A 12,064-nucleotide genomic window follows, 5' to 3' on the forward strand; every position below is an offset into this window, starting at 1 on the left:
AGTCAAGTCTACAGTACAAACACATTGATTACTGTGTGACTAGCTAGTCCACGTATGCAAACCTTCCATTTATATGTACAGTATTTGCACTTTATGTCCACATATTTGAGAATAAGCCTCTTCAAACTCAACACTTGTAAATGTGTGATTGCGCTGTGAAACACAAGTTTGGATGAGCTATTAGACTTACCACCTCTCCCTCTCCCTCTCCCTCTCCCCTCCCTCCTCCAGGAACAGATGCTTTTCGTCCTGTACAAAGTATTACAAACAGAGTCTGTACTAAAGATTTGCTGATAAAATGAATCCAGGGACGTTGTGACTCACGGTCATTTTCTGGCAATGTTGGTTTCTTTTCCCCACCTCAAAATGGCTTCCATAATGCCTAATTCTCACCTCCCCACCACCCCAGAAATAACTGCTTTTCAAAGAAAAAGTGTTAATAGCAAGGAGGAATTATCTACTCCTTTGATGCCCTGACAGCGAAATGGTGTTAACCTCTACAATAGTAAAATTGGCAGACATAACTATATGAAGCCACTGGATAAAGTCACCCAAAAGTTTGGGGTGTGGTATCATCAAAATGCTAATGATGCCCAATTTTATTTTATCACCCCAAGTCATAGGGGAGATGCTGTCAACATCCTGCCCCTGTGCTTGGAGGGTGGAAGAGAACAGATGAAAGCCAAACCCTAATAAGATGGAATTCCTGTTTATATAATGGGGTTCTCTGGGGACACCAGGGTTATCTTTGGATGGGCAGGCACTATCCTTCAAAGAGCATGCTCACAATCTGGTGGTCCATCTGAACTCATAGCTCCTGCTTGAACAGCAGGTGGAGGCTGTGACTAGGAGGACCTTTGCCCAGCTTCAGCTGGTGCACCAATCACAACTCTACCTGGTTCAAGAAGACCTAGTACAGAAATTCATGCCCTTATCACCACTTGATTGGATTATTTCAACATGCTTTACCTGGGACTACCCTTGAAGAATATTTGGAAACTACAGCTGGTCCAGAATGCAATGGCTCATGTGGCTACTGGCTCCCAATGTTCAGAACCTGTAACCCCAGTGCTGTGGGCCCTGCACTGGCTATTTTCCAAGCCCAGTTTAAAATGCTGGTATTGAACCACAATCCCCTTCATGGCTTGGCTTCTCCCAAATACATTGGCCCATTCTATCATATTTTGTAGGGAACACCAGAGAGTGATTCCATTGTTCCAGGAGGTAAGGAGGGCTGTAGCTTCTCTGTAACAGCCCCATTGCTTTGGAATGACTCCCATTGGGAATCAGACTCACTTCCTTTCTCCTGACCTTTAGGAAGCTATTAAAAATGACTTATTCCAGAAAGCATTTTCATGATCATGCTGACTGAAATTCTTGCCCCACTTTTATTATTCCACTCTCTTTTATTTATTTATTGTCACTTAACATTGAAGTTCTATATAATTGTTTAAATGGTTGTCTTATTGTAATCATTGTAGGCTGTTGAGAGTCTATTGAATATGACAGAGTATAAATTCAATAAACAAACCAACAAACCTGGGCTCAAAAAATCTGGATGAACACTAGATAGCAGCAAAGATTTAGAATTGTCTGTATTTCTTTGGTGCCATCCAGTAGTAATTTTTAAATAGAGATATATTAATATATATTGCAGCCCAGATATGCCTAAAAGAGAAAGATGGGGAGGGGAAGGTCTTCTGAAAGGAAGGGGTTTGAAAGCTGTTTTTAAAAATCTCCAGTAGTACCTTTTTCATGCATCTCATGAAAACTCATTATTATGAGGAAAATTGGGAATGGGTGGGCTGTATGGTGCATCATGGTTAAGGATGGTTAGGTAAACTTAGGGCCCTGTACTCAGATAATCCAGTCTGGATGTTCAAAGTGTGTGTGAAGTGTGAGTGAGCTTATGTGACCTGTACACGGGAGGAAGGACCTTCGTCAGCTTCCTCATTGTCCTTCATGTATGGAGGGCAACTCTCTGGAGCAACGAGTTTGCTTTCCCTGCGATGGCTTTCTGTACAATCTAGAATATTGGGAAAATCCATCTGCTGAGTACAGGAGAGATCCTAAGAAACAGAGGGGGCCCACTGCTGTGGACAGAAGTGATTGAACATACAACTAGCATGTTTCCCTTGCTATCGCCCCTTGCATCCAGATGCCACACACATTAAATCACCTGAAGTGGAAATTCTGTCAAAAATAAAATTCAGTTAAAAAGAAATGCATAATATAAACCATAAAACCGAAATTCAGTGCTGCTGATCCTGGTCGCCAATGGAAAAGTAAAAAGAAAGAGAGCATGTTTGGCTTATTATGTGACAAGCAAAGAGAGGTCTGCTTTACTTGGTCAAATGTTTCCTCAGGAACTATGAATCCCAGAAGGTCTTGATTGCTTCTCACATTTTCTACAAAGTAAGAACTGTGTAGAATGAGGAGAGTGTAGCTGAGAATTGGCAGTACTGAGGAGGGACAAGCATCATAATTGTCGGGGAGGTTTTGAGGCTGTAGTATGGAAGCATTTCTGATGGCATTTGCAGAACCAGAAAACGTATCTGAGAGACAAAAAAAGGGAAGCACAAAGTTCAAGGAAGTCAAACTACCAAGAGAGCAGTGAAAATTGGTGTTGCTGATGACATTTGTGGACTACAGGACATGGTGACTAAATGGATTAAAACTTTGAGTTCTAAACTGCATAGAACAGCTTTCCTTATTGGCCACCCTTGTTGGTAATGATGAGAGCTCTTAGCTAATACACTGAGGGCATCAGATTAGGAAAAGCTGGTACAGAACAACTGGCACTAGATTGCAGGGAGAGAAACCAACCCATATATGGTATGTATTATATGCATAACATTAATATAGAGATATGCTGCCATATTTATCTGTAAATACATATCAGGTAGCCAAGAGTATAAGAAGCAGTTAGACTTATGGAATTGAAAAGACACCAGTTGATTGTGGGTCCCCCCCCCCAAAACTCTGTGTGTAAGGGAGAGGAAATGAGTAGAAAGCAGCTGATATTATAAGGCTCTTCTAGGTTCAGCAGAATTAAGCCTGGATACTGTTCCTATTTGATCCTATTCTGTCCTGTCCCGCCCTCAAAGCTAGCCATGAATGTGACCCACAAGGCTCTATGGAAAAACAAACACTCTCTTGATCCCAGGCCCAAATCAAGTTCTCAGCTGCTTGCCCCTGGGAAGTTGAAGTCATGGATGAATTGTCCCCACATTCCCTTAGAATGGAGTGTGGCTGGGCATCCTACAGTATTTGGAACAGAAGCATCCCCCGGGAAGTCATTCCAATCCTGATGCTGGATGGGAAAATTATTGAGGACTTTCAAGACAGTCAATGTCTGTAAATAATCCTACAGTTATCTCCAAATGCTGTGGGAAAGATGAAGGCTCCTTTTTCCACCCAAGGTGGTGACTGTACAAGGAACCTTTGTTCTGGGTAGAACGTTGTGTCTGCCTCGTGAACATGATGAATTGTTGCTGCAGCATGCTGCCAATTGAAGAGAGAACGTGGTGTTGGCTGGCCTGTCTCAGCTTCTTCCAAACCATTGCCCATCAGTTAGGCTGAAGCTGTGTTCCCAACCATCATGCCTGGAAGTTATGGGAGATGTAGTCCCAACACATTCATCAGCACAGCATTAGAGAAGATTAGTCTACTTCAGTACTATTCTCGCACAAATGAATTGCCTAGTGAAATAGTGACAACTTTACAAATGCACTCACTGAAACATCTCAGAGGTAACCTGGGAGCTTATTCACGTGATATCTCCTTGCTTATTTACAATATGCTGAACTTTTTTTCCTGTGGCAAATAAGTCAGGTGATCTGTTTGTCATGAGCGGTGGCATAGACTGAGAGAGGAAGCACTGGACTATTAGGAATATTGGTACTCAAGTGAATCTGCACATTGCTTGTCCTTTAGGGAGTGGATAGAGGAATAGACCAATTGTTCATACATGGGTATTCAGAGGTTAGCATAGGTTAAGTGTACATAAAAATATGAGTTACCCACCACTGAGGGACAGGCTCCGTTTTTCAGTGATAAACTGTAGGTCCCATTCCAAAGGCAAGACCAGGAAAATGAACTATACAGAGCTGGGACAAAGCTAAATGTAACAATTTACATTTAAATTAGCATTAAACTAATGAAATACTATTAATATGACTATTCCCTGTGTAGTTAATAATGTTCTGGAAACTTGTAACTGCATATTATCAGATTTTTGCCCTTGCTTAGTTCTCTTCTTCCCCAAAATCAGAGATCCAGGAGAAGGAGGTGGCTCACATCTGCCATTTCCTCCTTCATTTGCCTAGTCTTGTGTAAATTCAATTTCTAACAAGAATTGCAAAAGTTATTCCCAAAGAGTAGGGCAAAGGTGATTCAGTGCTGGTTCAGTCCAGGTCTGGTGAACTAGTGGTTACATTCTATTTCTTCTGAGAAAGTGACAGAGACCTAGGAGGCTGAGGCTGAGTGGCGAAGTCATGATCTCCAGCAGCAAACACGAGCTACTTTCCTCCATGCTGTCACGGCCTCTGCCTCCTCCACTGGTCTCATCAATAACCATGGCTCTTGAGGATTTACGTGTTGCTGTGACTCAGGAGAGAGACTAGTTTGTCAAGATCCAAGGTCTGCAGGCCAGCTAAGCTAGAGGAGGAAGAGGAGCTAGAGTAGGCCCAGACCAACAGTCTAAAGTTAAATAAGGAGCTGCAGAAAAAGGACAGGGTGGAAAACCGGGTGCAGACGCAACATGGTTGGCTGGGGAAGTGGGAGGGGCAGAAGGAGGCACCATTCCTAAACGATTGGCCCTTGCTGAAAGGGAAGTTACGCCTTTGGATTTAAGGTTCACAGAAATGGCCCATGGTACAGTTGGCTTGGTGTGTCTGTAAACCCACACAAATATGTTTTATTTAGTAAGCCATGGTTCAGCATGTTAGTATTATGTTTCTCACTTCGAAAAGCTAACAGGACCAATTATTGTCAAGACTGGTCGCTCACCAATTTAGATAACAGCCCTAGATTAGGGTTGCTGGTGCTTACATTTTCTAGCCCTGTTGCACATCAGCTGAACTTGAAGGCAAGCAATAAACTCTTACTCTAATTTCCAGAGTAATTTCTAGCATTTCAACTGAAGGCAACATTCTGTTTTATTCTGCCTGGGGCCTATACATGCTTCATGTTCATGTTCAGCAATTTGTCATGACCACCTGAGGTTGCTTCAAATGCTTTTTTATATGGGCACAGGTACCTGAGCAACAAATAAAATACATAACCCCTCAAAAGTGACAGTGGCATGCAAGCATATGCACTCAGAAATAATAACCAGGAAAGAATTGAACTCATCGTTTGAAATATTTTATACGGCCACACACGCTGAATTTTACACACCTGCACCTTTCAGGCATGTAATCTGTATCTGCATAACCAATCTGTCTTCCCCGCCATTCCCCGTGCCCTGCCTCATCCCAATTTGAATCCTCATTCAGTCTAGCTACTCTGTGCATCTGATAAATTTTGCTGCAGCTCACGAAAGCTCATGCCTTCCAATTTGTTAGCTGGAAAAAGTTCTCCCAGATGCCTTCTGACTTTCAGGCTCTCAAGTCTATTTACAGAGTGTACCAAAAGTCAGGCCCCTAGGCCAATCACAACATGTTTTATTAATTAATATCTTTTTCCAGAGAAAATCTTACTGTATTTAAGAATGTTCAAAAGTCATGCGTCAGACGAGTAAAGAAGTGCTTAGAAGAAAATGGCAACCAGCTTGAACACTGAATGTCATGTATATAATAACTTGCCTATGGGGCCTGACTTTTGGTGCACCCTGTATATTCTGCATTTGGGTGCTGACATTCAGGGATAAAAATGTCCTGCAAAGCTACTCTAGGAACTCAGGAGTTCAGAAGTCAAAGGAAACAGAGGGTTAGAGAGCACTGTTTATCAGTCTCCTGCTTTACTCCAAGGTTTCTGGTTGCAGATCAAATGCTTATGAGAAAACAAAGCAAGATCCCAATCAGGTCCCACAGTCACAGGCTGATTAACCCTGAGTTCAAGCCTAGACCCTTACAAGGACTATAAATAGCTCTGCCTTTTCCTTTCCCATCCTCCCCACAGGAGTTGAGAAATGCCTGCCCTTTTATGGTCAAAATGGCAGATTCCTGGAGCTGAACAGTCCAGATCTCCCATACTGGGGCTCAGCCAAGGGGCCCTGAGGGACGGAGCTGCTGCTCCTCCTCCTCCTTGAGTTTTCTGGGATAAACTGTAATGCCAAGAACAAAGAGCAGGTTTTCGGGCGTTAGTGGAAAGATGATGCATTTTGGAACTGATGCTTAGAAAACAAATGATACTATGCTGCTCCTTTTTTCTTTTCATCTTTCCCTTGCCATCATCACGGATTTGCACACAACGTCTGGGACCAGACACTCTGTTCTGGCATTGGGATCGAAAAGTGCATTCTCTGCTGAGGATCAAAGGCAGCTCCCTGTTTGATTTTCCTTTAAATATAGGACCAAATCAATACCAAATATTGTGCCAGTGAACATGAGGTTGAGGAGACACATTGTGATGTGTAAATAAACAAGGGATGCAATGTGAGCATGGTGAAATTATTTGTTTATTTATTTATTTCATATGAGGGTAGCAGCTGTGCAGATAGATTCATGAATATTTTAAATACCTTCAGTTGTTTTCTGTAATTATTTTAAAAATTCCTCTAAAAACAAGAATTCAGAATTATTAGAACTTTAATCATTTTGATTAAAAGCAGTTTTTGCATGTGTAATTTTTTAAAGAAATTGCACACATTATACACAATGTGATGAATCATACTTGCACATATGCAGTTCATCAAAACTGGAGAAATATGTACCTGAATTGATAGATTAAAACACATATGGTTAAATTTAAATTACAAAATACAAATTCTACCTGAATTCCACTTCAAAACTGAAAGAAACTTACTCTTTTTCAGTTTGGAGAGAGAAGTTCAATGCTTTAGGGTGTGTAAGTATAGCAGGGATGGGTAACAAAAAATGGCAGTCCAACAACAGCTAGAGGACTGCAGGATGCCTATCCCTGATTAATTGTGGAGTATATAAAAAGCAGGGAGTGGAGAAAGACAAAACACCGGAGTGAAGGACAAAGGTGCTCCTCGTCCTTTTGTTTTCTGAAGTCTCACGTGGACAGCACCCATGGAAAATCATTGGTGGAGGACCACAAAGAGCAGTGAGGTAGGTAGAACAGTTGGGATGATGATTGCCTACTGGCCATGCCCCAAGGGGTTCATCTGACACTTCACCACCCTTAAATCTGGACAGTAGTTTATGGAAACAGGTTCCAATAAAGCTGGGCACAGGAAGTCTGAGAGAAACTAAGATGGAAAGATTCATCCTATTAAATATCATATCCTGATAGCAACACATATACAAAACTCTAGCTTTGCCTCTCGGGGTAAAAGTCAGTGTTTGCACTGATATACCCTTTGGTTAGAAAATAAAATGTGGGCGTTTGAGAAAGCAGCACTGATGGCAGAAAAAGGTTTTAACACTTGCCCTATCTACTTTGGTACTATGGCTCCAGCCCCAGAAACTGTTTAGCAGCACATAGATAACCACATGCTGGCTTGTGAGGGTAAAACTACATCTTAGTGGGGGAAATGGGGGGGTGAGAGTTCCAACAAGAAAAAAAATACTTGTCAGGGAAAAGAAGAAGCATTCCTCTCCTGCTGCTTTTGGACTGACCTTGTGTTTAACCCAGGGCTGAACATCATTCTCCATAGCTAGCATTCTGTAACATAAATGGGGACAGCAGGACAAGAAAGAAAGAACTGCTGATCTTAGAGCAAGACAAAGACTGAAATGTACTTTTTTTTTCCTTGAGAGCAATATAGATTCCCAACCGTCCTGTACAGGATAAAATGTGCTTTCAGTGACTGACAACGCCTTCCTGTGTAACTTTTCTTTCTCATTACTATTTGTCTGATTCTCTTCATTACACAAAAGAAGTCTTATTCTCCTCACTCTTTCAGTTTTCCCACAACTACCTACCTCAGTGGATTGCCCATCTTTCATTTAAAATCTCCTGAAAATGTCTCATTGTGCCTCACCTGTCTTTGACTATATAAAGTCTCTTCTTAACTAAAGGTATTGACAGAGAGATGGTGTTATATTCTTTACTGTTTCAAGACAAAGAAACCAAAGAATAATATTGTCTGCAGCTTTCTAACTGACATCCACTCTTATCCATACATGCATATTGTGCATCTTTGAATTACGATAGAGATGCATAATGTTTTTAATCACAGCAGGAGTAATTCCAACAAAGTACTTCTGAAAAACCTTGCCAGGAAAACTGCAGGGACTTATCCAGGTAGTCTCTGAGAATCAGACATGATTGAACAGGTTAAAAAAAAAACACCTTAATAGAATCCATGTGCACAATGTACATTTGTGCACAGTGGCATCTTAGAGCCATCATTGTTTGATTACATCCACTCCATGTGGAACAGAGAGTAAATAGGTTGATATGAACATCCTAGGGATGGGCACTTTAAAATGTGGCCTATTATGGGGGACCTATGGATGGAAATGGGAACAGTTTGCTTATCAGAGAGCCTCCTGCTTCTATACCAATCCTTAATTTTGGAAATAGAAACAAATCTATTTAAGTTACCCCAACAACCACTACAGATCAAGAAGGTTTCAGTTCTGGGGCATGTGAACTGGGGTGTCTGTAAATGACACCTCCTGTTTGTTTACATATTACATTCCTAAAATAAAGGAAATGGTTAGCAAGTTTCATTCCCCAGAGAGGCTCAGTTCACATAAGTAGGTCCATTGGGGGAGACTGTTCTCTTTTGATTGGTGACCTCCATCTGTTCCTAAAGGTTGAGCAAAAAAAGAAGGGGAGTGTGAAAGGGAAGTCCCTGGAGAAGGTCAGAGCAACCCTGATAAAATCCATGTGACTCTCAGTTTCCTGCATTTGGAAAAAACCATGGCTGCCAAGGCTGGATATAACATGAACCCTTAGTTTTTTTCTCTAAGTAAATTGCCTGCCTTTTAGGTAGCATGAAGCATACAGCATGAAGCATACAGCATGAAGATACTGAACAAGGAGCAAAAATGATTTTGAACTGAGCTTCCAACTTTCAGTAGTCTTGGTGTATAGAGACAAGATGCATATAGCTTACACATGCGAAAGCTCTTCTCCTATGATCAGGACTTACAAAAAATAGAATCTCTAAGTTCAGATAATATTTAACTATTCTGGCAAGAATGTACGAGAATATACACTATATAACTACTGAACCGAAAAGGACTGTGAAGCCTCATTTCAACCTTAGGGATTCCATAACTCAACAAATGACCCTGTTATTTCATTGCTACATTGAAGTGATCAGAACTGTAACTTAATCCAAACACAAATTGGCCTCTAATATATACTCATGCTTTTCAGTATTTTACTGAAGAAAATAGAAGCAGGTTTATTTACACTGTTCCTGTTCTAAGACTTCTAATAGTTCCTATTTAAATTTCTTATGCCATTATACATTATTTTTCCCTGACTGCTACATAAACAGGCTTCTTAAGTGCCTGCATCACTTTTGACGGAACAGGTACACGTTGGAGCACAGGATGTGGTAGGTATATACTGTGACATGAGAAGGAAATGGAATCAACACACTGATACTCTGTGCCATGCACTTGCAAGATGCATCTCATCCTCTTTCCCTTCAGATATTCACACATTGCACTATGCTTGATTAACCATGGTTTGTTGAATCACCACCATTACGTAGATCCAGACAATATATTAAGCCATACACCATGCTTTAGAAAAGATATTGGGTGAGCATACACTATATAGTCAGTCACAAGTAAGCAAATCATATTTTGGCTTTAAGGCAAGGTATGAATTTACCTTCCTCTCTAGAGAATTCAAAATAGTGTTAACACTGAAGGAGTTGTAATACATACATATGCATAGTAACAGAAATACTAGGCAAATATACAAAATACAAAAGCAGGGAGAGTGTTTTCACCAGGGGTACTGGGTCAGAAATAGTGTCCCTCATACTACATAAAGACAAGTAGAGCATATGGCAGGTAGGATTAGTTCAGGAGTATATATCTTTAGCTTGTCAATAGGGCCACAATGGGACAAACAGAACTTTATTCTGTTCAAGCAAGTGTGGCGGGCTCGGGCTCGGGCTCAGGCTCGAGATCAGCAAATATTCTAAATGCGCATTCTGATTTGGTCTGAATGGAATCTGATCCCCTCCCCCCCAGATGTTGCTTCTTTTTATCATCCCAGTTTGTGCTTGAAAGAACAGGGAAGAGAAAGACAAGCAGGAGGATGCTTACAATTCTTATTAGCAAAACACTTCCTTTAATGGGCAATAGGTAAACTAAGACTGAACTTTGCTGGCTTTCCCGTAACTGCCTCTTGGCTCGGATGGCAACGTTATATATGGGAAGAGACAGAGAAGGCCTCCCCAAATGACCATAAATAGATGATGGAATAGAAATGGACTCCTCTGAGCTGAGTTTGTGGAGCAAAAGTTTAATGATAGAATACAGTCAGATATGATGCCAGTTCTGTGCTTTTCTAGGAGGGGGGAGGGCTGTCTATAAATGGCACAGTCTTCTTGTGGGAAGAGTGGACAGACTTCAGTTATGAGGGACATACTTCCCCTTGTACTAGAACCCCACAGTCAACTAATCACAGCCCTAGTTCAAAAGAGTGTTACGGTAGACTTTTATATCCCAAGAATTAAGACACATATGAATCCAGAAAACTTGTAATTGGTACCAAGACTAAGCTCACAAGTCTTTTTACACAAGTCCCTTTTGCATGCATGTGTGGCCAGGATGGGAATGAGATGCTAGGTTAGCACTCAGTCTCACAGGGAAAACCCTAAGAGCTTACTCCAGTTTACTTGCCAGAGATGTCAGATTATAACTAAGTGAAAGAGACCATCTGACAGAAATATAATGTAACAAAACACACATTCAGACAGAGATTTAGAGAATGCCCATATGTAGCTCAGGAAGGAGTCAGGTAATTGTGGGCTTGACTGGCAGAATGAAGTAGTACAGGGTTACAACCAGAGAAAAGATGCCCAGTGGAAATTGGGATCAAGTGGTATTAGAACAGTCCCTACAAGGTCTACCGGGACCTGTACACTTCTGGGTAGAAGAGCCCTCTCCAGAGATGAGCAATCGTGTAGCAGGGCTGGCTGAGGATGATTTAGCCCCCCGCAGGACAGAGGATGCAAGGAATAACTGATTTGTTAATGGAAAAGGACCAGGGAAAAGAGACATTCCCAAGAAAGAGTAGACTGGGCAACACAGGGAGAAGACCATGTTAAAAGAAATGAGTACTTTAACAAAAGGAGTAAAGAGGCAAGATGGGGATCTGAGAAGGAGAAAAAATTATGTATGTGGCAAGGTTGGCCATATAGCCCAAACCTGTACAAACCAGACCCAGAAAGGTGTATTGCCTGTTAACCTCCAAAATGCAGCAAAACTGGAAGGAAGAATACCAGCAAGGGTAAATGGAAGAAATATCTTTAGTATGATAAAGACAGGTAGCACCCTAGTGTGCCCTCATCTTGTTAGAGGTTCCCCCAGAATAGGAAAGCAAGTTCTCACATGTGTTTTGGGGAAGACCCAAATTATGCTTTTGGTGAAGGTCCAGGAGCAATGCAAGGAATCACAAAAGACATTACTGTAGGGATTGTATCTCATTTATCTTGTGATGTGCTGGAGGGCACACATTTCCCAGTATTTTGTCAGTTCATTAGCCCACCAGCAAAGGGTGCTGGGAGAGAGCAGCAACAGAGCAGGTGTTAACAAAAATAAAGAAAGGGAAAGACTGAGCAAGGAAGGGAAAAGTTTCCCAAGCATAGAGAGGATGCTGAGGTTAGGGCACAGCAGATGTGGAGCTAGCGTAAAACCAGAGAGCCCGTTTCCAGGGGAGAAAGAATTGTTGGAGCAGATCCAAGTTTGTTTTCAAACTCTCCTACATTTGCTCAGGGAAGAAGCCCAGAGAAAAC

The 12,064-nt window shown here is 41.5% G+C and overlaps 1 long non-coding RNA gene across 1 annotated transcript in view; it reads right to left on the reverse strand.

The window, feature by feature from the left end:
- LOC112541170 (uncharacterized) overlaps positions 1–12,064 on the reverse strand; it is a 29,312-nt gene that overhangs the window by 6,636 nt on the left and 10,612 nt on the right. The window lies entirely within an intron of this gene.

The sequence above is a fragment of the Python bivittatus genome, unplaced genomic scaffold, assembly GCF_059951505.1.
Source record: "Python bivittatus isolate LINGU-HERP-01145 unplaced genomic scaffold, Pbiv_v1 ctg000080_np1212, whole genome shotgun sequence".
NCBI classification, from domain to species: domain Eukaryota; kingdom Metazoa; phylum Chordata; class Lepidosauria; order Squamata; family Pythonidae; genus Python; species Python bivittatus.